At 60.9% G+C, this 24,047-nt stretch overlaps 1 protein-coding gene across 1 annotated transcript in view; it reads right to left on the reverse strand.

The window, feature by feature from the left end:
* The window catches only part of CACNA1H (calcium channel, voltage-dependent, T type, alpha 1H subunit), a 69,432-nt gene that overhangs the window by 26,140 nt on the left and 19,245 nt on the right, over nucleotides 1-24,047 (reverse strand). The window lies entirely within an intron of this gene.

Consider the following 24,047-nt stretch of genomic DNA (forward strand, 5'->3'; position numbering starts at 1 on the left):
TCCATGGGGCCTGCCCCTTGTAAGCCCACCCATCAGCTGTGAACCCCAGCACAGCACCCGCCTTCGCGCCTTCCCTTCTGATAGCGGCCACCAGGTGGCGTCGTGGCTCCACGCTAGCCGTGATGAGGCTTTCCTGAGGAAGGCGGCGCCCCACCGCATCCCCCAGTTGGCTCATCAGGAAAACGGGGTGCAGGAGTCCTGGGGTGGGCTGGCTGCATCAGGTGTGAGGCCCGGGCTGCGTGGGGTCTCCCCAGCTGGGTGGCTGTAGGCAGGGTACATTCCACAGCTGGGAAGGCCATGGGCTAGTGGTGTGTGGTGGGCACAATCATGCACCCCACCTGCCCTGTGTCAGGAATCCCCATCCCACCCAACACACACCTCACCCTAAGGCCTGGCCTGCAGTACTTGGAGTAGGCTTCCCATGGACCCCATCCCAGGACTGCACACAGCCAGCCTGCTCTGCCCTGACTAGAGGGAGGGATGCCCTGAGCCCCTGTGGGAGACAGTGGACTGGGAGTGACCTTTCTTAAAGAAGAGAGGAGTGGCTCTTTGATAAACACAGGCTTGTTGACAAACAGCTGTGGCAAACCCAGGCCCCAGCCCTGCAGCCCCCACCCTGTGCCCACAACCTTCCCCAACACCATGGGGACTGAGATGGCAACAGAGGTGGCGATGTCCACCCCTTGCTGCAGGTTCAGGGAGGCAGCTGGTTGCAGCTCTGCCCCTGCTCTGGGCTCAGGCCTGGGTCATACTGGCAGGCTACCTCTGTGCCTGGAGTACCACAACACCCCTGCTACCCGCTTGGCCAGGCTGTTTTGTGAATCAGCAAGGTGACCAGAGCAGCACTGAGCCCCTGACCAGCACATGACCACCTCGACAAAGTGGAGCTCCCTGCCAACTGCATGGGGACACGGGGTCTGGAGGTCTGTGAAGTTTGCCAGGAGCTGTGACCCCAGCTCTTAAAGATGACAGGAGCCAGGGCAGCTGTGACCGGGCAGGGGATGAGCCCTGGGAGGGGCTTCCCCACCCCCTGCCCATCAGGAGTGGCCCAGAGCCAAGGGACAGAGGAAGGGCTAGGCCACCCTCTCGTACAGCCTCCTTCGAGAGACCCCGGCAGCCTGCCCCGACCTTCTCCCCTTCCACAGAGCCAGGCCCCCAGTCTCCTGGCAGGCCAGTATTTGACACACTGCTGTAGCCCCCAGCCCACGTCAGAGTGTGCACCGTGGCTGCAGGCCACCAGCGTAATTACACGTTCCCGCTGAGAGCGTCATAATTACACTTAATGGGTTCGGCAGTAACAAGTGCCTCTGCTGTAATGGGGCTGTGGAAAAACAGAAATCAGCCTCCTGCTAAGGCAGCTCTGGGGCCTGTCCTCCAGGCTCTGCATGGGCCAGGCTGGCACACATGCATCTGTGCCCCGCAGTGGAGAGGAGAGATGGCACGCCGGGGGCTGTGAGTCGCACCCCCTGCCCACAGCGCACCCACAGCAGCACGGTGGCGAGCTACACGGTGTGCTGCTCTCGCCCCACTGGACACGCGCTGCACTCACAGGGTGACTGAGGCTGCACCGTGGAAGCCCAGCCAGCGGGTCCCCGGGCACCTTGGCCTCTACTGGCCTCCTGATCCAGCACCCGCACTGGCCCCAGCAGCTGTGGCAGGCAGGCGGGCAGGTAGCTCTGCTATCCTCTCCCCGGGGCATCCCTGTCCTTTAACTGCTGCAAATAGCACCTTTTCGAGGAGGGGACCGGCTCCACGGGTGGCTGTCTTTGTGCGTCTCCGAGAGCTGTAATTTCCTGGAAGGGTAGTGGTGTTCTTGGTTAGACAGAACACTTTGGGGGTGGGAGCAGCCCATGTGCAAGGAGACAAACCCTGCCACTCCCCGCCAGGCAAGGACCGTGCCACTCTGGGCCTGAGCAGGACCCGGCCAGGGGCAGCTGATCAGACTGGGGTGGGGGGAAGTGCTCCCTGGCCTGATCCCCCCACCCCACCACCCATGGGCCTGGCTGGTCTTGCAGGTGCCCCTTCCTCCCCTGGGCTTGTCCCCACCCATCCCTTCTGCAGGGAGTCAGCCAAATCCCCCAGGCCTCAGTTTGCCCAATCTATTGTAGGGGTGTGGTGACACTCCTTCTCTGTCCCATCTTTCCAAGCTGTCTGCTTTCCCGTACCCCCTAACCCCCATTCAGCAAACATTCTACTGGACAGCAGTTAGGTTTCCAGCCCACCCACCAGCCCCTGTCCCGTAGGACTCCAGGAGCCAGGACTGAATGTCTCCAGCTGCTGCCTGACTTCTCCCAGGCCAGCCTCCCTATCCACTCTGGGATTACGCCAGTGACTCCCCTGAAGGAATACGCAGGTTGGGGCTGGGGTGTCCTAAACCAGGAGGCTGCCCAGACACAGTGCCCTTGTGTTCATCACCACTGCGTGACTGTCTACGCCTCCCTGCACAGGGCCTGCCTGCCACACGGGAATCCCAGAAGCCTGAGTGAGCTGGCTCCACCAGCTCCCAGCTAAGACCCACCCCTAGCCACCTGGAGACTTCGAGCCAAGGCTACAGCATGGCCTCCTCTGGTGCTGACGGGACACTGCCTTCTACACCCAGCCCAGACCCCAAGGCAGAGGGCCAGGTGGGGGCGGAAGGGGTAGGCACAGGCATTCCTGGGCATGGCGGATGCTCGCAAGGGGCCTGCCCAGGACCCCAGCCCTCAGCAGTGGAGTGGGTGCTGTCTGGAGCCCAGGCTGGTCCGTGCCAGCACCCATGAGAGCTGCCCATGCCCTGCACACAGGTGCAGAGGGGGGCTGGCAAGGATGGGTAGGCCCACTTCCCAGCAGGAACCACAAGCCAGACCCACAGCAACTTCCCAAAGACAGCCCTGCCAGGGTCCCCAGGCCAGGGTCCTACCTCAATACATTTGCCTCTGCTGGGCCTCTTGAGACCCTTCCCAGACCTTGGTGGTTGGGCATGAGGGGAAGCCAGAAGGGGGGACCTCAGGTGTCTCCCTTGAGACGATCTGGATCTGATAGGAGTGGGAGGTGATCTCAACTAGGTAGAAGTCAGGGTGACCCACCCTGTGGGGCCAGGATCTCTGGTGAGTCCCCTACCCCTCCTGCTGCGAGTCCACCCCCCAGTCACACAAGCTGTTGCAGGAGGCCTTGGGCAGGGGGGCCAAGGCTGCCCCACAGGCACCCCCAGTGCAGATGGCCTCCTGAGCTCTGTGCCTGTGGGCTCCACAGATGCTGGCCTACCCCTGGCTGGGGACTGAAGGACATTGGTGCACAGAGATGCTGAGGATCTGCCCAAGGCCACCCAGCCAGGGTGGCATGCCCGAGTCCCAGCCCTCAAGTATGCAAGGCCCCTATATGGAGTCGATCCTCCACCTCCCCCCTTTTCCTAGCACTCACCCCACAGACCCACCAACCCTGGAGAGCTGCTCCAGAGAGTGCCCCTGACGCCAGCATAAGCCCCATCCCTGCTCCTGCTGATGTAGCCCTGGGCGGGGGGACCACCCCAAGAAGGCTCCCAACACTGGTCCTGGGTTAGAACCCCGGCCACCCAGCCATCCCGGCTCCAGAGAGGGGCTGCCAGATGCACAGAGTCCCCCAAGGGCAGCAGTCCACCTGGGGAGGGTGACATCAGTCAGCCCCCTGCATGAGCGAGCCCGGCCCTCATGCATCACACATCCCCCTGGTCGTACGTCCATGTGCAGCTGAGGACAAGACAGTGCCAAGCGGCCACGCTGCACAGAGCCCTGTGACATCCGGAGGCTTAATTACACAGATGGATTTTCTGGGCTTTAATTTAAAATCTTTAGGTCTTACCGGCTTCTATGAATTAAAATCAATTTTCACTGTGGGGCAGAGGAAGCTACGCTGACATGGGGCTGGGAGCTGGTGGTCCTGGGAGAAGGCCCTGGTGCTGCCTGGGGTCTGGTCACTGGAGGGCAGCAGGAACAGCCGAGGACTCGCCGGGAGCCCCGTAGGCCTGGGTTCAGCCTGGGCCAGCTGCTCAGTGCAACGGTCCCTTGCATGAGGTCTCCTTACGGAGTTTCCACCAGGACCCAGGCCTGGCGAGAGGTACTCATTGACTCATCTTTCTCAACCACCCTGGGCCTTGGCCCCAGGACCGCAATGATTCTCCTCTTTTCTGACACACCAGAGTGGGGGGACCACAGAGACCTCCCCCAGCCCATCAGGCCCCTGGTGTCCAGTCCGGAATGACACACTCCCTGGGGCCCCTCTGCTAGGCCTGGGTTCATCCATCCCACCATCCATCTGTACAGGCTGGGGACTTACAAATGAGACACAGGCCCCAGAGAGAGGCTTGGAAAGAGGTCCCAGAGCCCATCCCTGAGGCTCAGATCTGGAGAACCCCCCCAGCGGCGAGGCCCTGTCTGCTGAGGTACCCCTCAAGCACAGCGTCCACCTTGTCAGTCCCACACCCCAAACCCACAGGTCTCCAGGCACAGCCCCAGCCAGTGCTGGGCAGAGAAAATGGGTCCTGCCCTGGAAGCTTCGGTGGCGCTGGCTCCTTGGTCCTGCTGGGAGAAGTGCCACCTTTCCTCAAACTCTCAGGCTTCCTGCTGCAGACCACAGCTTCCCCTGGGGTACCTGGAACAAAGCCTCCCCCGAAGCCTCACTTGGGTCACTCAGCCCGAGCTGGCTAGAGCTGCAACACCCCCACCAAGCCAGGACCCTCAGGCCACAGCTGGGGGGGCTTTCCATGGGGCTGGGCTCCAATGCTCCCCATATGCCAGCCCCCATGGCAAGCCAGGGCAGCTCCAGTGGTGGCCGCTGTCCGTGGTGCTGAAACGAGCGTCCCACCTGCGGCCTGTCCTGGGCATGCTGGGGCTGGGGGACAGGAGCAAGCCCAGAAAGCATCAAGGGAGGGGCCTGGGCAGCTACAGCCTCGTGGCCTGGGAGCAGACAGGGCCCACTGGCCCCGACCAGCAGCACAGCTGCAGTGGCACTGGAAACCACCCCATCCATCTGCTCTTTCTTACTCAGGGAGAAAATGATATAGAAACAGGCTGCTCTTCCCAGACCCCGGGGTAGCTCCCAAGATGGCCATTTCCCCCTTGCTCCCCAGCGACCCAGCCTGCCACCCTCTGCTGGGTTGGAGAGATATCTTTTCTGGTGGGAACGCCCTGGGGGTGGGAGCGACCCGCAGCTGCTGACCTGGCAAGCGTGGGGGCTGCTGGGGGTGTTCGTGGAAGCCAGCAGCAGGTGCTGACGGCCGCTAGGCAACCATGAGATGCCATGAGATCCCCTCTTATTAGTGACCGTGGCCGTCAGGGTGCTGGGACGGGGCAGGGAGTCCACAGAGAGGCCTGCATGGCACAGGACTGTGTGGCACAGACCTGAATCCTCTTTGTTGACATGCAGCTCCCTGAGGCCCACCTGGACCTGCTGGTTCAGGGTCCCCCAGGCCAGGGCTCCCTCTCCCCCACCCCAGCGACTGACGCCTGGGCTAGAGTCAGGGATGAGTGCCTGATCACAATTCTACCACCACCTGCCCTCTCCCTTTCTGAACCTGTTTCCCCATCTGCACAATGGGGTAACAACACTTTTATCACTGAGATGCTGAAGGGACTCGTGCAGATCCCTTCTGTAAAGTGCCTGGCAGGGCCTCAAATCCCCTACCCCATTCCCGTGTGTTGACATGGGTTTGGCCCCTCCCCTGCTGGCCCTGGACGACACAGTTTCACCACGTTGTGGCCTCAGCGTTTGCAGGAGGAAGGGTCTCCGGGCGTGGTTGCTGCCCTGACTCCCTCCTCTATGGTCAGAGTGGCCCCCAAGCGGGATGTGTGGGGAAAAGCTTCCTGCCAGGCTGCATCATGAAGTCAGGTACAGATGCCGCAAAGCTCAGCTGCTGGGAGGATTAGAGGCACCGAGCTGCCCCCAGCCCCGCCCGCCGGCCCCCACAGCAATCTGCTCAGCCAGCTAAGCTCCATTAGGCTAAATCTGGAGCAGCTTGGCGTGAGCGTCCCTGAACCTGGGTGGGAGGCAGGGCGGCCCAGAGCCCCCCAGGACCCTGCCCCACCCATGGGGCACTGACTGCAGCCAGGGTCACACAGGCAGCTGGCTACCAAGCTGCCAGGCCTCTGGGGCATGTGCTCCCCTCTCCCTGTGGGCCCTTGTGGGGGAGGGGGAACCAAGCTTCCCTGCTCTGGGGGAGCGGGCACGAGGCTGGGGGGCCACCCCTCACCCGCCTGCTCTGCATTCGTGCCTGCTGCCTCCTGCCCCACCCCCATCCCCCCATGCCAGGCGGACACGTCCCCCTTCCTGGCCCTCATTCTCAGGAACACTCAACCTTAACTCTTCCAATTTGCTCAAGGAGAAAAGCATATGTTTATTCACGGGGGAGAAAAGCCCATTCCTGAAGAAAAAACAGCCCTGGCCCCAAGAGGAGGTGGAGGTTCGACCAAGCCCAGGCACACTCTGAGCAGGTCCGGGTGTCTCTGCTGGAGGCAGAGCAACAGCTCTGGGTCCACATCAAAGAACCCACAAGGGGCTGTGCCGGCTGCAGACACTGGGACTTGAAGGGCAGCATGGGAGACCCCCAGAACCAGCCCACCTCCCAGCACAAAGCACCACAGACCACAGCCTTCCTGAGCCTTGACCCTCCCAGCCGTCTGCCCACCATCCACTCAGGACCAGGGCAGCTCCATAGTGCCCGTTGGGGCCCTTGGGGGGCCCATCACACTCGAGTCTGTGTGGCCAGGCAGCCAAGGAGACCCCAGTGGCCAGGGTGTGGGGAGCCTGGGCGCACTGACGTGTTGAGAGAGGTCAGAATGGCAGGGTGCCGCCATTGACGCAGGGCACGCGACTGCTCAGGAGGGGCGGGCGCCGTCTGAACCAGGACAGTCACGCTCAGGACACACAGGGCAGGAGAAGTGGGGGCACCGAACCCACGTATGAAGAACAGCTGCACTGCAAAACTACCTTTCTCCAAGACACATTCACACACACGGTGCACAAAGACACAGGGAAGTTCGGGGATCTGCTTGTCCCAAGAATGCCATGGAGAGGGATGGGGCATGAACAGAGGGGACATGGGGACAGTGCGCAGTGACTTCCGACATTTACTCTGCACTGCTGCAGTGTGGCTTTCTGCACGGCGGGACCATGCACTGCGTGTGCAGCAATGGGAGTGCAGGTTGGGACGGCTGCTATGTGGTCATGGTGGGCTGTGGGGCCCCCAGGCTTGGCGACCACAGGATGCTCAGGGGGAAGCCCTCAGTTCAGCCCAGCAGAAGCTCTTACACACCCAGAGCAGGGATGCTACCTGGCCACCTGCCCTTCCTGCCACGCAGGTGACCCGTACCTCCCACAGTTGCCACAGCAACATAGACACAACAGTCTCTTCCTGCTGAGATGTCCCTGTGGGAGATGCACATTTTTATCCTAAACACCAAGAAGGAAAGGGGCCCTCTGTGACCAGCCTTGCATGGACAGGGACCCTGCAGGGAGGCTGGCGGCACATTCCCTGGACCCAAGGCCCTGGCACCACAATGGCCCCTCACTTTTTCTCCTGATACACTCTCACCGTTCACCTGACACCTTTCCTGAGGACCTGCAGGGCCCTCTATGGATGGCCAGTTCTGCATAGGACTCAGGCGGCTGCCAGAAGGAACCATGGACACCGCCTAGGACTCTAGCTCCCACCTGGGGGTACGTCATGCCTGCTTTAGATAACCAGAGGTGAGAGGCCAAGAAGACTACAGCCTGGCCACTCATCAAAAAGTTAAACAGAGTCCCTATGTGACCCAGCGACGCCACCCTGGGTCTACATCAAAGACAATGGAAAACTCTCAACAGATATGTACACACACGTCCACAGCAGCACCAATCACGACAACCAGAAGTGGACACAGCTCAAACGTGCACCAATAGGTGGATGGATAAGCAAAATGTGGTGTATCCACATAACAGAATGTTATTCAGCCATAAAAAAGGACTGAAACACTGACACATGCTACAACAGATGCACCTTGACTTTATGCTAAATGACAGAAGCCAGACACAAAGACCACGTTGTATGATTCCATTTATATGAAATGTCACAACAGACAGAACCATAGGCACAGAAAACAAATTAGAGGTTGCCAGGGGCTGGGGGACTGAGTGCTAATGGGTACAAGGTTTCCTTTTGGGGTAGTGGGAATGTTCTAGAACCACATAGAGATGGTAGTTACACACACCGTGATGCACTAAATGCCAGTGAGCTGTTCACTTTAAAATGGCTAATTTCATGGCATGCCAATCTCGTCACAATAATCATCGCAATCCATGTATGGGACTTTTTCTTCTGAACAACAACCCTGCTTCACTGGAGCCCTAAGCCTGCCATCAACGTCACTCAGGGCACCGTATGGACTGGGTAGAGACCCAGCACCTGGGCGGGCGGGGGGCCTCCTCCTCCTCCATCTGCCATGTGGCCTCCCATGGGGCACCGTGGCCCCCAACTCTGCAAGCTGCCTGCCATGTGGATGTGCTCCCCAGGATGCCCCGTGCCTGCCCCCTGCCACTCCAGAGTTCTCCTGACTCTATTACTTCCCGCCGATACGTGTTGGATGATGGCGCTTGAAACTTGCACCAGTGGGTCCAAACGCCCACAGAGAACGTGGGAACACAGAGGTCGCCAGGGCACATAGTAACTCCTACTAAGAGCTCACAGGGACGAGGGTGAGGGTCTCAGGGTTGAGTGGCCTGGGCTGGGGCAGGGGCTGAGCCTGGCCAAGGGGGTGGGCTGGCAGTCCATCTCCCCCTGCAAGATTTCCATCTTGTGGCTGATGGGGCAGAGGGTCCAGCAGAGTTCCTTGTGGATGGCCCCACATGCAGCACAAGCACAGCCAGCAGGGGGGACATACTTTCCCCAGGTGGCTGAAGACGATCACCCCACAAGCACTCTTGGTTAACTGATTGATTAGAAAGGTAACTAATTCATTAAGTCTCACTCTGGGTGATAGGATTCAGTCTGGGGTAGGATGTTTGCAGATCTTGGGGTCTCCCAGCAGTAGGACAGGAGCCTCCATTGGGGGACAAGGCACGCCAGACCACCTGGCACACGTGTGCACATGCGTGTACATGCATGTGTGTGGCTCTTGTATGTTCACCCTCCACGACCGGCATCTCAGCAGTGTTGGGGAGGCTCAGACACCGAGACCTCCTCTGTCCTCATCCCCTGTGTTGTAGCCCCCACCTGTCAGCAAGGACAGCGTGCAGCTTGGCAGACCCCTCCCTTCTTGGGCCAGGCTGACTTTCAGCTCCTCTGCTGCCCTAATGCCCAGCACCTTCCATTCTCTCTGCCGGAGGAGGAGCTCATTCATCCCCACAGCCTCTGGCACCGCCCACTCCTGAAGACCCCAGGCTCCATTCCTAGCCCCACCTGCTCAGGGTAGTGTCCCCAGTGCAGACAGCACCATCTTCCATGGACCAATCTGGTCTGGAGATGTCCCAGCAGGATGTCCTGGCTCTGCCCTGGTCCTGCCACACACCTCCCCACCCTCCTGAGCTACCCATGCTTGTGCCTCTAAAACAAAGAGCTGACCATACACACCTCTGCACAAAACTCTGCTGTGGCTCCCTAGTGCCCTGGACGCAAAGTCCAAGCCCCTTGGGCCATAACCCTCTGTAATTTGGGCCCAGTAAAGCCACGTCTGACCTCTCCCAGCCCTGGCTGTTCCAGGAACCCAAGCCTCTGCTCCTCCCCTCACAGTGACCTCTCCAGCACACTGGGTGGCTCTCCCCAGCAAGCCATAGGTCACTGTGGGTGAGGCCTGGAGGGTTCATGTTGGGCCCCAGTGCCTGGAGGGTTTGGGCAGGAGCCTCAGCTGGTGCAGGAAGGTCTCCCAGGCCGGGCACTCGGCTGGATCAGTGTGGGATCTCTGAAGAGGATGGGCAGATGGAGCAGAGCAGGGAGCAAACACCGGGTTGAGGACAGGCCTAGTGAAGGCCCGGCCACCAGCTGCAGAAACAGGGCTTCGAGGTAGATGATCTTCTGGAAGGGGCTGAGCTGGGCTCTGCATCTTGGGCCCCTCTGACATCAGGCTGACCTTGAAGTGGGCAGGGCTGGAGCAGCCTGGCCGAGACTGGGAGATTGAAACAAGAGGTCCTGGATTGGGGAGAAGCCAGGCTACACTTCAGCTGGGCTGGGTCCACCATGACCTCTGGAAAGAGCCCCCATGCCGGCCCAGACATTTCTGCAGCCACCCACCCCATACCACAGCCTGGCGGTGGAGCTGTCCAGGGCTGAGCTGGCTGCCACCCTTCTGGGGGGTGCCTGGGCCACTGCCCGCAGGGATGTGGGGAGGGGCCACTGCCTCTAGCTGGGAGTGCCAACCCCGACTTGGCGGGGCCCTGACATAGGGCCTAGGGGCTCAGGGCAAAGCTGGCTGCCCAGACCCCTGGTCCCAGGGACTGCCCCCCAGCATCATGGGGGAGATGACGAGACACCCCTCAAACTTGTGGGACAGGACAGCACCCAGGGAGCCCCCAGGGCTGGCCCTGTGTGCACCACCTCCCCCAGTGCCAGCTGCGACCCCACCACCCACAGGCACCAGTCCCTGTCTCCTGTGGGGGAGGGGGAGGCAGCCACTCTGCTCATGCAGACAGCACTGATTGAAGGAAGTTCCTCTTCCTCCCTGAGCTGTTTCCATGACAACAGGCTGCTGACGAGGTGAGAAGGAACCTCGGAGCTATCCAATTAGGGCAGGGGGGAGGGGTTCTGCAGGGGGATCCCGGGTCTCCCCATCATCCACTCGCCAGGGGCTGTCACAGGCCCACAGGCCGGGTTCCCTGAGGCTCAGCCCCCCACCTCAGGGAGCCCCTGCACGGTCTTCACTGTGGGAAGGGGTGGGGTCTCGAGAACCCCGTTTGTGTATGAGAAAGAGGGGAGGACGGGTGGGATAGGACAAGGGGTTTAGAAATGAGACGCTGTTGGGGTCATTGGCTTGCGTGGGCAGCACCGCATCTCCCACCTGTTCCCACCTGGGGGATGGCTCTGCCCTCAGGGCAACTCAGCCCCTGCCACCCTCCAGTCTGACCTTGTCCCAGCTGCTCTAAGCACCACAGGGGTGATGCAGTCCTCACCATCCTGGGGCCCAGTGGTGTCCCCTGCCCCCGAGTGGCCAGCTCAAGGCCATCCTGGGCGGGCAGCGGGTGGGGTCCAGGCCTCCCTCGGGGGCCACCTCCATCAGCCGGGAGACTGAGGTGTCCAGGGGCAGGACAGACACGCTGCCCAAGGACTTCAGCTTCCATGCACCCCGTGGCTGAACCCCTCACCAGGCACTCCTTGGCCCGGCCCAGGCCAGGAGCTCGGCAATGCCAGCCATCACCCACACCCCATTAGTTGACAGGGGACAAGGCCTCCTGATGCCTGGGGGTCTGCCCTGGTACAGGCATGCCTGCCACACTCACTCCCTTTGTCCAGGGATCAGGCTCTCAGGAACTGTGAGCTCTCCCGGCTTCTGCCCTGTCCTCACCCACTGGCCTCTCCCGGCCACCCCCAGCCACATTCCCCATGTGCTCTGAGCCCCAGCTGGCTTCCTGCTCTGAGACTTCACTCTGCCCAGACCCTGATGTGGGCAGCCCTCTCTCCCATGGCCTGGCCCAGGGAGTGCAGCCCGAGATCCAGTGGCCGGCCTTGTGTGACTCACACTGGGCCAGGCTGGGGGTGGGAGCGAGGGGAGCCGGCCAAACATGGAGCTGTTTGTTCTTGCAGGCAGCTCGGGGTCACGGGGGACCTGGGGGGGCCGGGCTGACTGTGGGAGAGCTCCTCCCCCAGCAACCGAGGGTGCTGGAGCCCACTCCCCACAGCAGCCTGCCACCTGCGGGGTGGGAGATCCCACTCCACGAGGGGATGGCTCCAGCTGCCAGAACATTCCTTCCCATCCCGAGAGCTTCTTCCTGAGCCAGCAGCTTCCTCCGCTTCCCAGGCAGCCTTTGCCTCCTGCCTGTGTCTTTGCTCACATGGTCCTCCGCCCTGGCACCTCGGGCCCACCACCGCCTGGGCCTGAGCCCACCCCAGCAGGGCCGCCCACCCTGTCACGGCCAGTGCCTGACCCTGCAACACACTGGGTGGGTTGAAATTACCGACACCCCCACCTGGGGAATCACTGAGCTCACCTGGACAGGACACTGTTCTTGCCTGGGGGATAGGGATGGCGAAGAAGGGCAGGCAGCTCCCCACAACTCCAGCCAGGAAAGGCCCAGCCAGCTGGGGGGTGGGCAGCACACAAAGCCAGGGCCCGGCACCAGAGCTAGCCTGTGCTGTGTGCACACGTGTGCATGGGGCCCATGAGTGTGCCAGCACAGTGTGTGCACAGGCACCAGAGACATGCAAGTCTGGATGTGTGATGTGTGCGTACACCGCCTGTTCCTGCATGTCACGCAGGCCCTACACACGTGTACGACAGGAGCACCCATGTGCACACACACATATCCTTCAAGGTGCTGGCCTTGAAACAGGGCTGGACCTTGGTGCTTCCCAGGGAAGACGCTCCCCCATCCCCAGGGACTAAAGGAAATGTTTGCTCGCACAGACACCATGGAGCCCAGGCACATGCCTACAGCTCCCTCTAATTGTGCACAATTTTTAAAATCATGCTAATTAGGAACAGTGCTAATGTGTCTGCTTAGCTCTTAATAAAGAGCATGATTCAAAACCTTCTTAAGGTATAATTAGTGGAAAAGCACCTGATCCCACCCCTCTGGTCCCTGTGCCTTCAGGAAGCCTGGCTGTGCAAGCTGAGAAGCTTCAAAGAGAGCCTGCCCGCCCCTTGGTGGCAGTGTGCAGCAACACCAGCGAGCTCCTTGGGGGTTGCAGCCACCCAGGAACGTTCCTGCTCCAGACTGGAGCCAGAGCCCAGCCTGTTTCTCTCCCCATCTTCAGACCCTCTGTGACACAGCTCTGGCTCAGTTCCCACAGGGTGCATCCAGGGCTTGGGAGCTGCTCCTAGGACAGGGCCTCCCCCTTGGGGCCAGCTTTGTTCTGGGAGCAGGAGGGGAGAAGGACTGGCCTGGCCAGCTGAGATCTCCCTAGCCTTACCCCTGCCCATCTTGGTCCCCCGTGTGTGGGGCTCTGTGAGCCCCCCAGGCCTTGGCAGGGAAAGGCGTGGGCAGAGGATACAGAGCCTGGAGGGGACCCTGGGGGAGATGACTGCTTGCCCAAGGGGACAGGCCTGTGAGGCCTGCTTGGGGCTGGAATTCTCCAGGCCAGAAATAACTGCCCAAGCACCACTGCACAGCTGCCAGTGCCCGAATTAGAGGCTCCACGGGAGGGAGGGGGACTGGACACTCAGTGGTTTCTGTGTGAGGGAACCTTTCCTTTAGTCCCCAGGGATGGGGGTAGTGTCCATGGGAACGTGGCCTAGAGCTGCCCCCCACCCCCCCCACCCTCCGGGTCTGGCCAGGAATCCAGTGAAGGTGCCATGCTGAGACCCCTCCTGCAGACGATGGACCAGCATCATCTGACCTCAGCAGACTGGCCATCTAGGTGGAGGGCTGGCCTGGGGGCGTCCAGGACTGGGATGTCCCATGGGACCTGGGTTGACTGAACTCTGGCCTTGCCCTGCCCTGAAGGGCCTCCCTGCAGAAGCCACAGGCTGGCCAAGATGACAGGCCTGGGAGGTGTCTGGGTCTGGTGACTGAGGAAGGAGTAGCCCCAGTGGTCCAGCCAGGGGGCTATTGGAGGGGGAGCGCAGGCCCCCACACAGCAGCATCCTGGCCCCACGTGGCACCCACTCTGCAGTCTCTCCAATCTGCTGCTTTGTCTCTCCCACCCAGCCCACCACATCTAGGACCCACCTCTGTCCTGTACCCCCGTTTCCTTCCATCCCACCCCACACAGGGGCCGAAGGGGACCCCACACCCCAGGAGAGCCCAGGCCAGGAGGGTACTGCTCCCTGCCCAATGGTGGTCCTGAGAATGGACCTTCCCCATCCCCGGCCGCCACCAGGCACCCAGAGCCAGCGTCAGGACATAGATTGTGTCTGAGCCTCGGAAGGTGCAGGCGGCTGGGGTGGGCATGGGCCACCCAGCCCCCTCCCTGCCTGGCCTCCAGGGCCACCATTCTCCAGGCTCCTTTGGACAAGTCCTTGGGCTCCCACAAGTGTGTCTGTGGTTAAGGCACCTGGAACACCTCCTCCTTGGCCCCTGCTCTGCCCCCAGGCATGGGACCCTCCTCCCAGCCCAAGGTGGCCCCAGTCCCTCCCATCCTGCTGGTGATGTCCTTCGTCTCCATCTTGGTGTAAAAACCCAGCTCATATTTGTGACACATGGGGTCTTGTGGTGTGGACATACATACACCCATGCATGTCTGGGAGCCCAGCTCACCCCGACACACAGGCACACAGACCAATATGAGTGTGGGCCTCTGGCAGGCTAACTGTCCATCCATGGCAAGCAGGAGGCCTGCAGCAGGCAGAGTCCCCATGCCCTTAACCCACGGGGCTGTCCCTGCAAAGCCTAGCTTCCCCACGAGAGTGAGCATTGTCTGGCAACTAGGTGTTTATCGAAAAAGAAGGAAGGAGAGGCCTCGCACAGCACCTAGACGCTCCGCACAGCACTGTGGAAGTCTCCCTGCCCCCGTCAGACTTGCCAGCCCCCCACCCCAAGGCCTGGGTCAGCCAAGGCCTCCTTCCCTTTGGGGGAGAGGGGCACCCCAAGCCTAGTGGCTGAGGTCAGGGAGTCGCCGACTTACCCTGTCCAGGGGCTCCTGAGTCCAGCCCCCACCCATACAGCCACAAGATACCCCTCCCCACCAACCCGGGGGGCACTGGATAAACACACAGAAACCCCCCACAGGAGAATAACACCCAGGGGCCCGGGGCCGGTGTTTCAGTGATTTCACTTTCCAGGCAGGTTGGGGCGCAGTGTGCTGGGAGGGCTGAACCTCCTACCAGCTTTGGGGTCTCCACCAGGCTCACACGCCTTCCACAGCTGGGCACCCACCCATCCCGCATCCGTCATCACTGTCAGGCACCCTGTCCTGAAGGCCCTGGGACATCACCATGACCCCATTAGAGAGGGCCAGCCCTTCTGGGCCCCTAGTCTGCAGGGAGCTGTTTATGGAGATCCTGGGTCAGCCTGCCATGTGCAGCCCCAGGAGGATGTCCCAGCAGAGCCCCAGACCGAGGGAGGCCCCACCCAGTGGGCAGCCTCTAGAACCTTCCAGACAAGTCGTGGGTGCTGGGAGTGGGGTTAGTCCTCGACCTCTCAAGCAACCCCACGCCAGAGTTGGCTGCTGGGAATCTGGGCACAGGTGCTGCCTGACCCTGGCCAGGCCTCCCCTGGGGGCTGCAGCCTGAGACCCTCGTCAGGGCAGCACTGCCCAGAAGGCCATCCCTAGGCACCAGGGACTCCTGTTCTGGCCTCAGTTCCCTGGTGACCTTGAAACAAGCTGTGTCCTCTCTGGGTGTGCTGGCCAGTGCAGAGCCCTAGAAGCCCCTATGGCCCCCAGCAGCCCCTTGCCTACACCGTTTACCACCCTTGGGTTCCGATCTGGCCTCTACAGCCCTTGTTCCTTGTCTAAGCTGGGCTTCTCCAACCTTGCATAGACTAGGACCAGCCTACAGGGCTGCTGGGAGAGTCCCTGGGCCTGGGGAGGGTGGAGAGAAAAGCCTCAGCCCCAAAAGCCAGAGGAGCTGGAGGCCATGGACTTGGTTGTTCCCACTTTATGCAGTGACAGAGGCCCCAAGAGAAGCTCCAGGTCACACATAAGCTGAAAGCCAAGTGGGGTCTCCTGCCCCCTGGGTATCTCTTCCCAGCCCTCAGGGACCCTGTGCCCAAGCAGTCCCCCCAGCTATGCTGACCCTGGGCTCCAGCACCTCCCTCTATGCCCTGAAGGCCACTCTGGCTTTGGAGGCTGAAATGCTCATGCCTGGCCTCGCCCCCGCCCTCCCCCCCACCGGTGTTATTAATAAAGATGACATTTAAAAAGGACGGTCCAGACCCTCGGAAAGTCAGACTTAGTGCTGGACCTGGGCTCAGCGTCCGGTGCGGCCGTCCCCACCTCAGCACCTGGCCCTGACATTTACATTCTGCAGCCGCTGTGTCCTGGAAGACTCTGCCCAAAGTTCAGGGCTGAGGGCTCTCCTTGCAGCCAGCGTGGGGGATGCGTCTGACCCAGGCTCCCCTTGCAGTCGCCAAGGCCCAGCTGGTGGTTCAGGGTCACCACTTCTACCTCATGTACAAGGGCCGTGTTCTGACTGGGTGGTGGTGGAGGAGCCCTGGTGTCCAGACATGCAGGGCACAGGAGGGGTATCTTAGTCTGCACAGGCCACTACAACAAAAATGCCACCGGCGGAGCGGCTTCCAAACACCGGAAGTTTGCTTCTCACGGTCTGGAGGCTGGAAGCCCAAGGTCAGGGTGCCAGCCCCTTGCACTGTCGGTGCAGAAGGGAGGACCTCCCAGGGGTCCCTGTTCAAACAATGGTCCCATCCCGAGGCTGCACCCTCATGACCTTTTCTAATCCTACCACTTCTCAGAGACCCCCTCCTGACACTGTCACACGGGGGTAGGGTTAGGATTAGCCTGTCTCCTCCTGCCCCAGCCACCGTCCCTGCTTGGTCATCCCCTCCCAAGCTCTTCCCCCATCTCCTCTGCTGTGGGCTGAGCCATGTTCCCCCAAATCCATATGTTGCAGTCCTGACCCCCAGGACCTCAGAACATGACTTTATTTGGAGAAGGGGGAGTCTTTACAGAGGTGATTAATTTAAAATGAGGTCATATGGGTGGGCTCTAATCCAATAGAACTGGTGTCCTTACAAAAGAGATTAGGACACAGACACAACAGAAGGATGACCATGTGAGGACACAGGGAGAAGACACCGTCTGCAAGCCAAGGAGGTGGCCTCAGAGGAACCAGCCCTGCTGACACCTGGACCTCGACTTCCAGCCTCCAGACTGAGAGACAATAAATGTCTGTGTCTAAGCTGCCCAGGCTGTGTACGGCAGCCTGAGAAGACTAATGCACCCTGAAAGGGCCGCAACGTCCTTCCAGCCTCCTCCCTGTGCTCTGGTGGGTCCTGCCTCACCGCCCCCAGGAATTGCTGGGGCAGGTTTGGCCACGAAGCCCTGTCCCCTGAGCTCCAGAAGCTGGGGCTGGGGTGGAGACTTGTGAAAGGTGGCTACCGGGATAGAGGGATGATCAGACGGTGCTTACTCCCCAGCCGGGGTGGGCCCCACTCTCCTCCTGGCATGGCTGTTTTCCTGGTGGATAAACCGAGGCTCTGGGTGTAACCTGACAGGTCAGAGAGTCTGCACACCTGGCTGGCCCTGGGACCCCCACCAACCACTCTCTCCTTGCTGCCCCCCAGTGGCTGGTCCAGGTTGCTCGTGGATACTCACACCTGGCCCCCCCATCCCCTGAGGGTTCCCACGGATGGAGGGGCCCTGCTCCCTGCTGCCTCAGGCTGGGGGCCACCGGCTAAGTCTGAGACCCCACTCTTGGGCTCCCCAACAGCAGCCTGGGCCCATCACCACTGGGCATGGTGCAAAGAGCTTGCCCAGCCAGACCCTCCCCAGCACCCCCGGGTGTCACATGCAGAGGCAGGCCTTGTGTGCTTCCCAGGACAGAGGTGGCCCTTGGCTCTGCAGGAACAGACCCTCCCAGACCCAAACCCCTAACCTGTCTGGGCCTCGGCACAGCTGGACTCACAGCAGGTGGGGCGATTCCAAACCATCAACATCACAGCTATGCCCCAGGCCTGGCACCCCGCACCCCAAGACAGGGGAGGCTGCCCTTCAGGTGCTAATTAGAGCTCTATGTGGCAGTTTGTCATGAACAGTTGGGGTGGTTCTGGCACAAGTATTTCAAACCACACAGTATTTGTGTTTAATGGGTTGAAATTCTCTAAGCCTAGAAACCAGCTGAGCTGTTATGCCAGCCGATTTGCAGGAGAGTGAAAGTACTGCATGTGGGGTCTGTCAGACGTGGCACCCCCATGCCTGGGGTGCAACACTGGAGCTGGGGGCTGGGCACAACCTCCCCGCCTGGCCTCAGGGGCTGCCCCCGGAGGGTGCCCAGATGTCCTGGAAGCATCGCAGTCTCCAGCCTGGGGTGGATGGAGGAATCAGGAGCAGAGGCCAGGTTGTCGGGCGGAGTCACTGGAGGGCCTGGTGGGAGGAATGGGGGGCCCAGGGTCTGCCTGACACAGGCGTCAGCCTGGCTGCACACTCTGCTGCTTTGACCTCCCGAGTTCAGCCTCGATGTGCCTGTCACCTGCAACGCCCAACCAGCTTCCTGCCTTCAGAGCACTCCTAGTCAGCCCTCAAAACCCACACCAGGGGCTCCTCCGTCGCCCTTAGAGGTTTACTGAGCACCTGCTGAGTGCTAGGGACTGCCCCATGTCCTTGGACGTAAGAGTAGATACCCGGACTGGCCTTCACCCAGCCGGGTGCAGGTGGACAGTGAAGGACAGACATGTGATCTCTCCAGCAAGAGACAAGTTGACATGGGGTAAGGGAACCAAGAGTGGCCCAAGCTTTAGGCCTAATGGGGGAGCCTCGTGGCTGTGGGGGTGGCACGTCCTGGCCGGTGCCAGGGCGTTGTGGTAGGAGCAGGTGGGGTGTAGACGGAGCAGTGGGGAACCTGAGGGACCCCAGGCCTGATCCTGACACCACTGCACCTACAACCAGGATTTCATGTGCAAACCCAGAGACTAGGCCTACTGGGGGATGACGGACCTCACATCATGTGGGGCTGTGGACGTGAACCTGTGCACAGTAGGGCCTCAGTGTCCATGGAGCAAGCACACAGTAGGGCCTACACACACACTCACACGGCTGTACACACAGTGGGCCCCGATGCAGAGACTGTCCACCCAGCTGGCCTCATGGTCCCCCAAGGTCCCCCCAGAGCTGCTGGCCAGGCTGGTGGGGGCGGGGTGGGCATCTCCCATCGGCCACTGACCACAGCCCAAGGCCCTAGGGAGTCTCGAGCTCATCCTGGCTCCCCTCCAGCTGCCCATGTCTGAATCGATCTCCTAATAACTCGATCCATTATGTCGGATCGGAATTCTTGGAAGCCAGCAGGAAAAGGAAAGCTTCTGTGAATTGTCTGAGCCTTTTTTTTTTTTAAACTAACAATGGGGCGCCTCTCCCCCCCCCAGCGCGGCAGGCTGTCCACGCTGTCTGCTACGGCATGTTCTGGAAGGTGCCGGTTGTTTCTGTTGGGGGAGGAAGCCTCAGCCCTGGACTGAGCAGGGTCTTCCCTTACAGAGCTGTTGGGGCCCAGCCCCCCTTCCCAGCTTGGCCATGTCCCAGCGTCCACCCCCTTGAGTCCAGCCTGGCCCAGGCAGGCTGGGGCTGCCCACAGCTGCTGGAATCCTCTCACTGCCCCCCGCCCCCAGACACAGCCCCCCACAGGTGGTGATGAGCTAAATTTACGTGTGGCTGCTGGAGTGTTACTCCCGTTTCCTGGGCTGCGGGTTCCTCGGAGGACAAGGCACATGTGCCTTCTGGGGTCTGGCTCCCATGGGTGGGCTCCGGGAGGGAATGGGGCCAAAAGTAAGGAGAGAGGGACGTGCCCAGCCCTTGAACATAGTGGTGGCCTCAGGGCTGGGTAACCAGCCAGACCTTTCAGCCCAACAGCCCACCGCAGGGACAAGCACACAGGCTGGGGGCCCACAGGAGCTCTGCCTGTCCGCCCGCCCCTCTCAAGCACGGAGGACCTACCTATTAGGGGGCTCTGCTGCAGTCACCCTCTCTGGAAAACAGGACTCCAGATACCACGTTCCCTCACGAGGAGGCGCCCTGGAGACTTCTCACTCGGGGGGGTCGCAGCATGGGCCTGGGTCCCCCACCCTCTCTCACTCCCACCCGCACACAGCACACTGGGCTGTCCTCTCAGGCCAGGCAGGCAAAGAGTCAAAACAGTAAAACGATGGCCCTCTTCTTGCTGAATTTTTTTGTGTTTTAGAAAATATAGCTATTTCCAGGCTGGCCCGTGTCTCACTCGGGAGAGTGCGGTGCTGATAACACCAAGGCCACGGGTTTGGATCCTATATAGGGATGGCTGGTTAGCTCACTGGCTGAGCGTGGTGCTGACAACACCAAGCCAAGGATTAAGATCCCCTTACCGGTCATCTTTTAACAAAAAAAAAAAGAAAAGAAAAGAAAATATAGCTATTTCTCATAAAAGAATGCATTAACACAGAGAGAGTTGGTTATTGTTTTTAAAAGAATTAGTAAATAAAAATTTCTTAATTTCTTAGGTTTTAATACTAAAAAGGCTAACAGTGAGAAGGAACCATGTCACAGAAGCTCCTGGGGGTCTCAAGTAACCTGCACAAGTGTGCAGGGGTCCCGAGACCCGAGTTTGAGAACAACTGTTTTCGAGGGCTGGAGAGGGGACAGCTCAGCTGTTGTCAGGAAACCACCCTCAGGGGTCTGACCCCACCCCCCACCTCCCACGGGGCTCCTGCCCCATCACCAGCACCCCTCCATCGCTCCTCCAGGCCCGACCTGTAGCCTCCCGGGCAGCCCCACCTCCTCACAGGCCAGCCCTGCACCTGGCACCTCTCAGACACCCCGGGGGCTCCAACGTGCCCCAGTAAACACACCTTGATACCCCGACATCCATGGAGGACAGAATCACTTCCCAGCCCCCATCCCAGCCACACAAACCCCCGGAGGCTCCCGTCCCATCCCAGGCAGGTCAGTGCCCCATGCCTCCCCCCAGATGTCACCCCTACTGGGGATGTCCAACAAGTTACCCCAGGGCTGTGCCCTGCACCCCCTGCTGACAGCCGACAGTCTGCACAGGTTGAGAAATTCTCGACAGGGGTGTGGGGCAAACGCCGCGCACTGGCTGCGCTGGGGAGAAAAGGGTGGTCTCCATGCAGGACGCTCACTACACTGAGGGGCGTTCTCTGTCCCGAGGCTGCAGGAAGCAGGCTCTGAGCAAGCCGACCACTTTAATAATAAATCATTTAATTAGGGAATCCCCGAGCTCCCCATCAGGGAACCAGCACAGTGTGGAGCCAGGGCTTGCGGGTTACCTGCTATGCCCGCATCTTGGGGTTCCCTCTGCAGAGCTGGTGCTGCACGTGACTCAACACACATGTACATATGTCCTGTCCAGGGCTGCCACGGCTGCCCAGCACAGAGTGGCCCCAGTGCAGGGTCAGGGACAGCTCTGGCTCCAATGGGCTTTGAGACAGGATGGAGCAGAATGAGGAGGGGCCCGGCAGGGCCTGGAGGGGATGCAGGGCGCAGCCTCTGCCTGTCAGGGTGTCCTTTCTACACGGATAAGGAAAGGCTGAGGACACGTGCTCTCGGGGATCCTGCCCCCTACTCTCTGCCACGCTCCAGGACACAGCCAGGGGGAAGGATGGGGAAAGATCCTGTGCCAAATGGACAAAGCACCTACTGTGTACAGCCCACTACAGCCTGGAGAGCCTCACCTGCTTCAGCGCTATCCTGGTGATGCTCCCAGCAGCCACAGGCCACTTCAGAGCTCAGTGAAGGCTGGGGACACCAGGACCTGAAGCCAGCTGGGCCCTGCCCCAAAGCCCCTGAACTGCCCAGGCCATTGCCTGTGTGGTACCTGGACCCTGACCGCTGGTCCCAAGCCTGCCATGGCTTGTGAAGTCATCCACGTGGGTGGACGCTGCCCCTACAGCCTTGTCCAGCACCACTGGAGGAGCCAGGTCATGTCTGAGCAGTGAATGGATGGACAGATTGGGCCCGCATGCCGAGTGGGGGGCCAGCATGGACCCATCCATGGGCAAGAACAGCCCAAAACAGACACTGTGGTCCAAGGTGATGGGACCAGCGAGGGCTTTGCCGGGAGGAAGAGCAAGGGGACTGGTCCCTCAGGCTGAGGGGACAGCCGGGAGGCGGGAGAGGCATGGCTGGCCCACACGTGACCTCAGCACATGGGAAATGAAACGCGACCCGCCCGCCAGCCTGGCAGGGCTCCTGAGGACAAAAGCAGGCTTGTTATTCCTCTGGTTTTCATGGCAGCCGAGGAAGTTTACCGCAGCCACCAAGAAAATAAAACCCCACCGCGGCCCCCTCCTCCCCATCCCCTTTCTTGACTCAGATTTCATTTCCAGAAGCTTCTGTGCCCCCAGCACCCAGGGTGAAGGGTTTGCGATTTGGTTTCTCCACTGGGCTGGCTCCATGGACAGGGGCCTGGGGCCAGCAGGTGGGCTGCGTGGGCGGCTTTCCAAGGAAAGCTCATCACCAACTCGTCCTCCTGCCTCCTTGGAGGCCCCACACACAGACCCAGGCCCTCCTCCAGACCTCCAGACCACAGCCACCTGGGAGACATTTGTGAGCAGGGGGTTTCTGAGCAATGCAGGGGCAAGGAGATGCCTTGGGAGGGTGGGGGCTTTGAAGCTTCCCCAGAGTACACCCTGGGGGGATGTACGAGGGGTGGAGGGCTCAGCAGGGGAGCGGCCTGGCAGTGGGGCCAGGACTGGGCTGGTGGCTGAGTTGAGGCTGTGTAGGAAGAGGGGAGAGGGGGCTGGGGCAGCAAGCAGCCTCTCCACTGGGTGCGGTGCTAGGGGAGCCGGTGGGAGCTTTGGGCAGGGGGTGGAGGGCAAATGGGATATGGGGACCTCCCCAGCTCACTCCTCGTGCCACTCTAGCTTCTCCGGGACTGTCCTGGGGCACCCGAGGGGCTGCCTCTGATCCCCAGATCATGGCGAGGACACCTCCCAACTGTGCACACCGCTGAGTGAGCGTGGGGACCACAGAACGAGTGCCAGCTCCAAAAATAAAAACAAAACATACAAGTACGTGCCAGAAAGGAGGGCAGCAGGTGGCAGCCCCCAACATTGGGTTATGACCCCCCACCCAAGGAGGGGTCCTGGCCCTGTCCCCCACCCTCTCCCCTGGTGCAGCCCCACTGAGCCCAGGTGGCTCCCACCCGAGGCCAGCTCCCCTAACCCCCAAAACCCTCTCTCAGAGGATGTGGGGGGCATGGGGGGGGGACACACACACTCGGTTGGCACAGCAACTGGGAAGCCAGCCCAGGACTCAAGCAGATCATTATGCGCAAGAGAGAGAAATATATTTCCTAATTAAAGTTGGAAAGACAACATTGATCGGAAGGCGGTCATTAGCGCTCGCGGAGGGGCCCAAGCCCCCCGCCATCCAGGGCGAGCGGCTCCTGCTTTCACACCCTGGTTCCCTCCCCCTCTCATCTCCCTCTGCCTCTCCCCACCTCAGTCTCCAACTGCTGAGTCTGCCCAAGGTTGCCACCAGATTCCACGGAGCTCCCAGCCCAGCTGGCTCCACCCCAGGGAGCCCTGCTCGGTGGGCTCAGATGGCCCCGCTCCAGCACAAACTCCCTGTCTCAGATAAAGGCCTGGAAGGCGTGGGAGGGGACTGCCCCCCACAAAGAGGACTCTGTGATGGGAAAGGATGGGGAGGCAGTGCCTGTTGGCCTGGGGTGGCCCTTCAGGGCCTCATAAAGATGGCCACCGGGAATGGTTGGGTGGGGGTCCAGAGGCCAGGCCCCTCCCCCAACACACCCATGGGCGCACCCTGCACCCACCCAGCATCTGCAGGCCAGAGGCCGCCCCAGGAGGAGCAGGGGGGCTCGGCCCGCACTGCCTCTTCCCACCAAGACTTCAGCTCTGCACATAAACAGTCTAAATTAGGAATTAAAACATCCCTCGATCTCAACCAGTGGACAGGCCGTATTTCAAACATGCAGGAAAACACCCCGGCTCCCGCTGCTGTGAACCTGAACTTCCTAACGTGACTTTGCAGGGTGGGGTGTCCTGGGTTCAGCAGCCCCCAATGTCAGGACACACAGCCCCACTCGCCCCGAGGCCAGGGACCAGGCCTGGGAGGGAGCCAGACAGAGCCCCCACGCCTGGCCTCCTGGCTCTCCTGGAAGAAAGCACCAAGACCCTGTGAACTGCCTCATGAGGAAAGGCTAGGACACTGACCAGCTGGCCCGGGGGGGGGGGGAACAGCAGCCCAAGGGTGGGGGTCCTCCCCATGGGGCAGGCTAGGGAGTGAGCAGCCCCAGGCCATCGATGCGGGATGGATGCGGTACTGGGAAGGGAACACCTGCAGGAGGCAGGGC

Source organism: Galeopterus variegatus, unplaced genomic scaffold (assembly GCF_000696425.1).
Source record: "Galeopterus variegatus unplaced genomic scaffold, G_variegatus-3.0.2 Scaffold615, whole genome shotgun sequence".
In the NCBI taxonomy this organism is placed as follows: domain Eukaryota; kingdom Metazoa; phylum Chordata; class Mammalia; order Dermoptera; family Cynocephalidae; genus Galeopterus; species Galeopterus variegatus.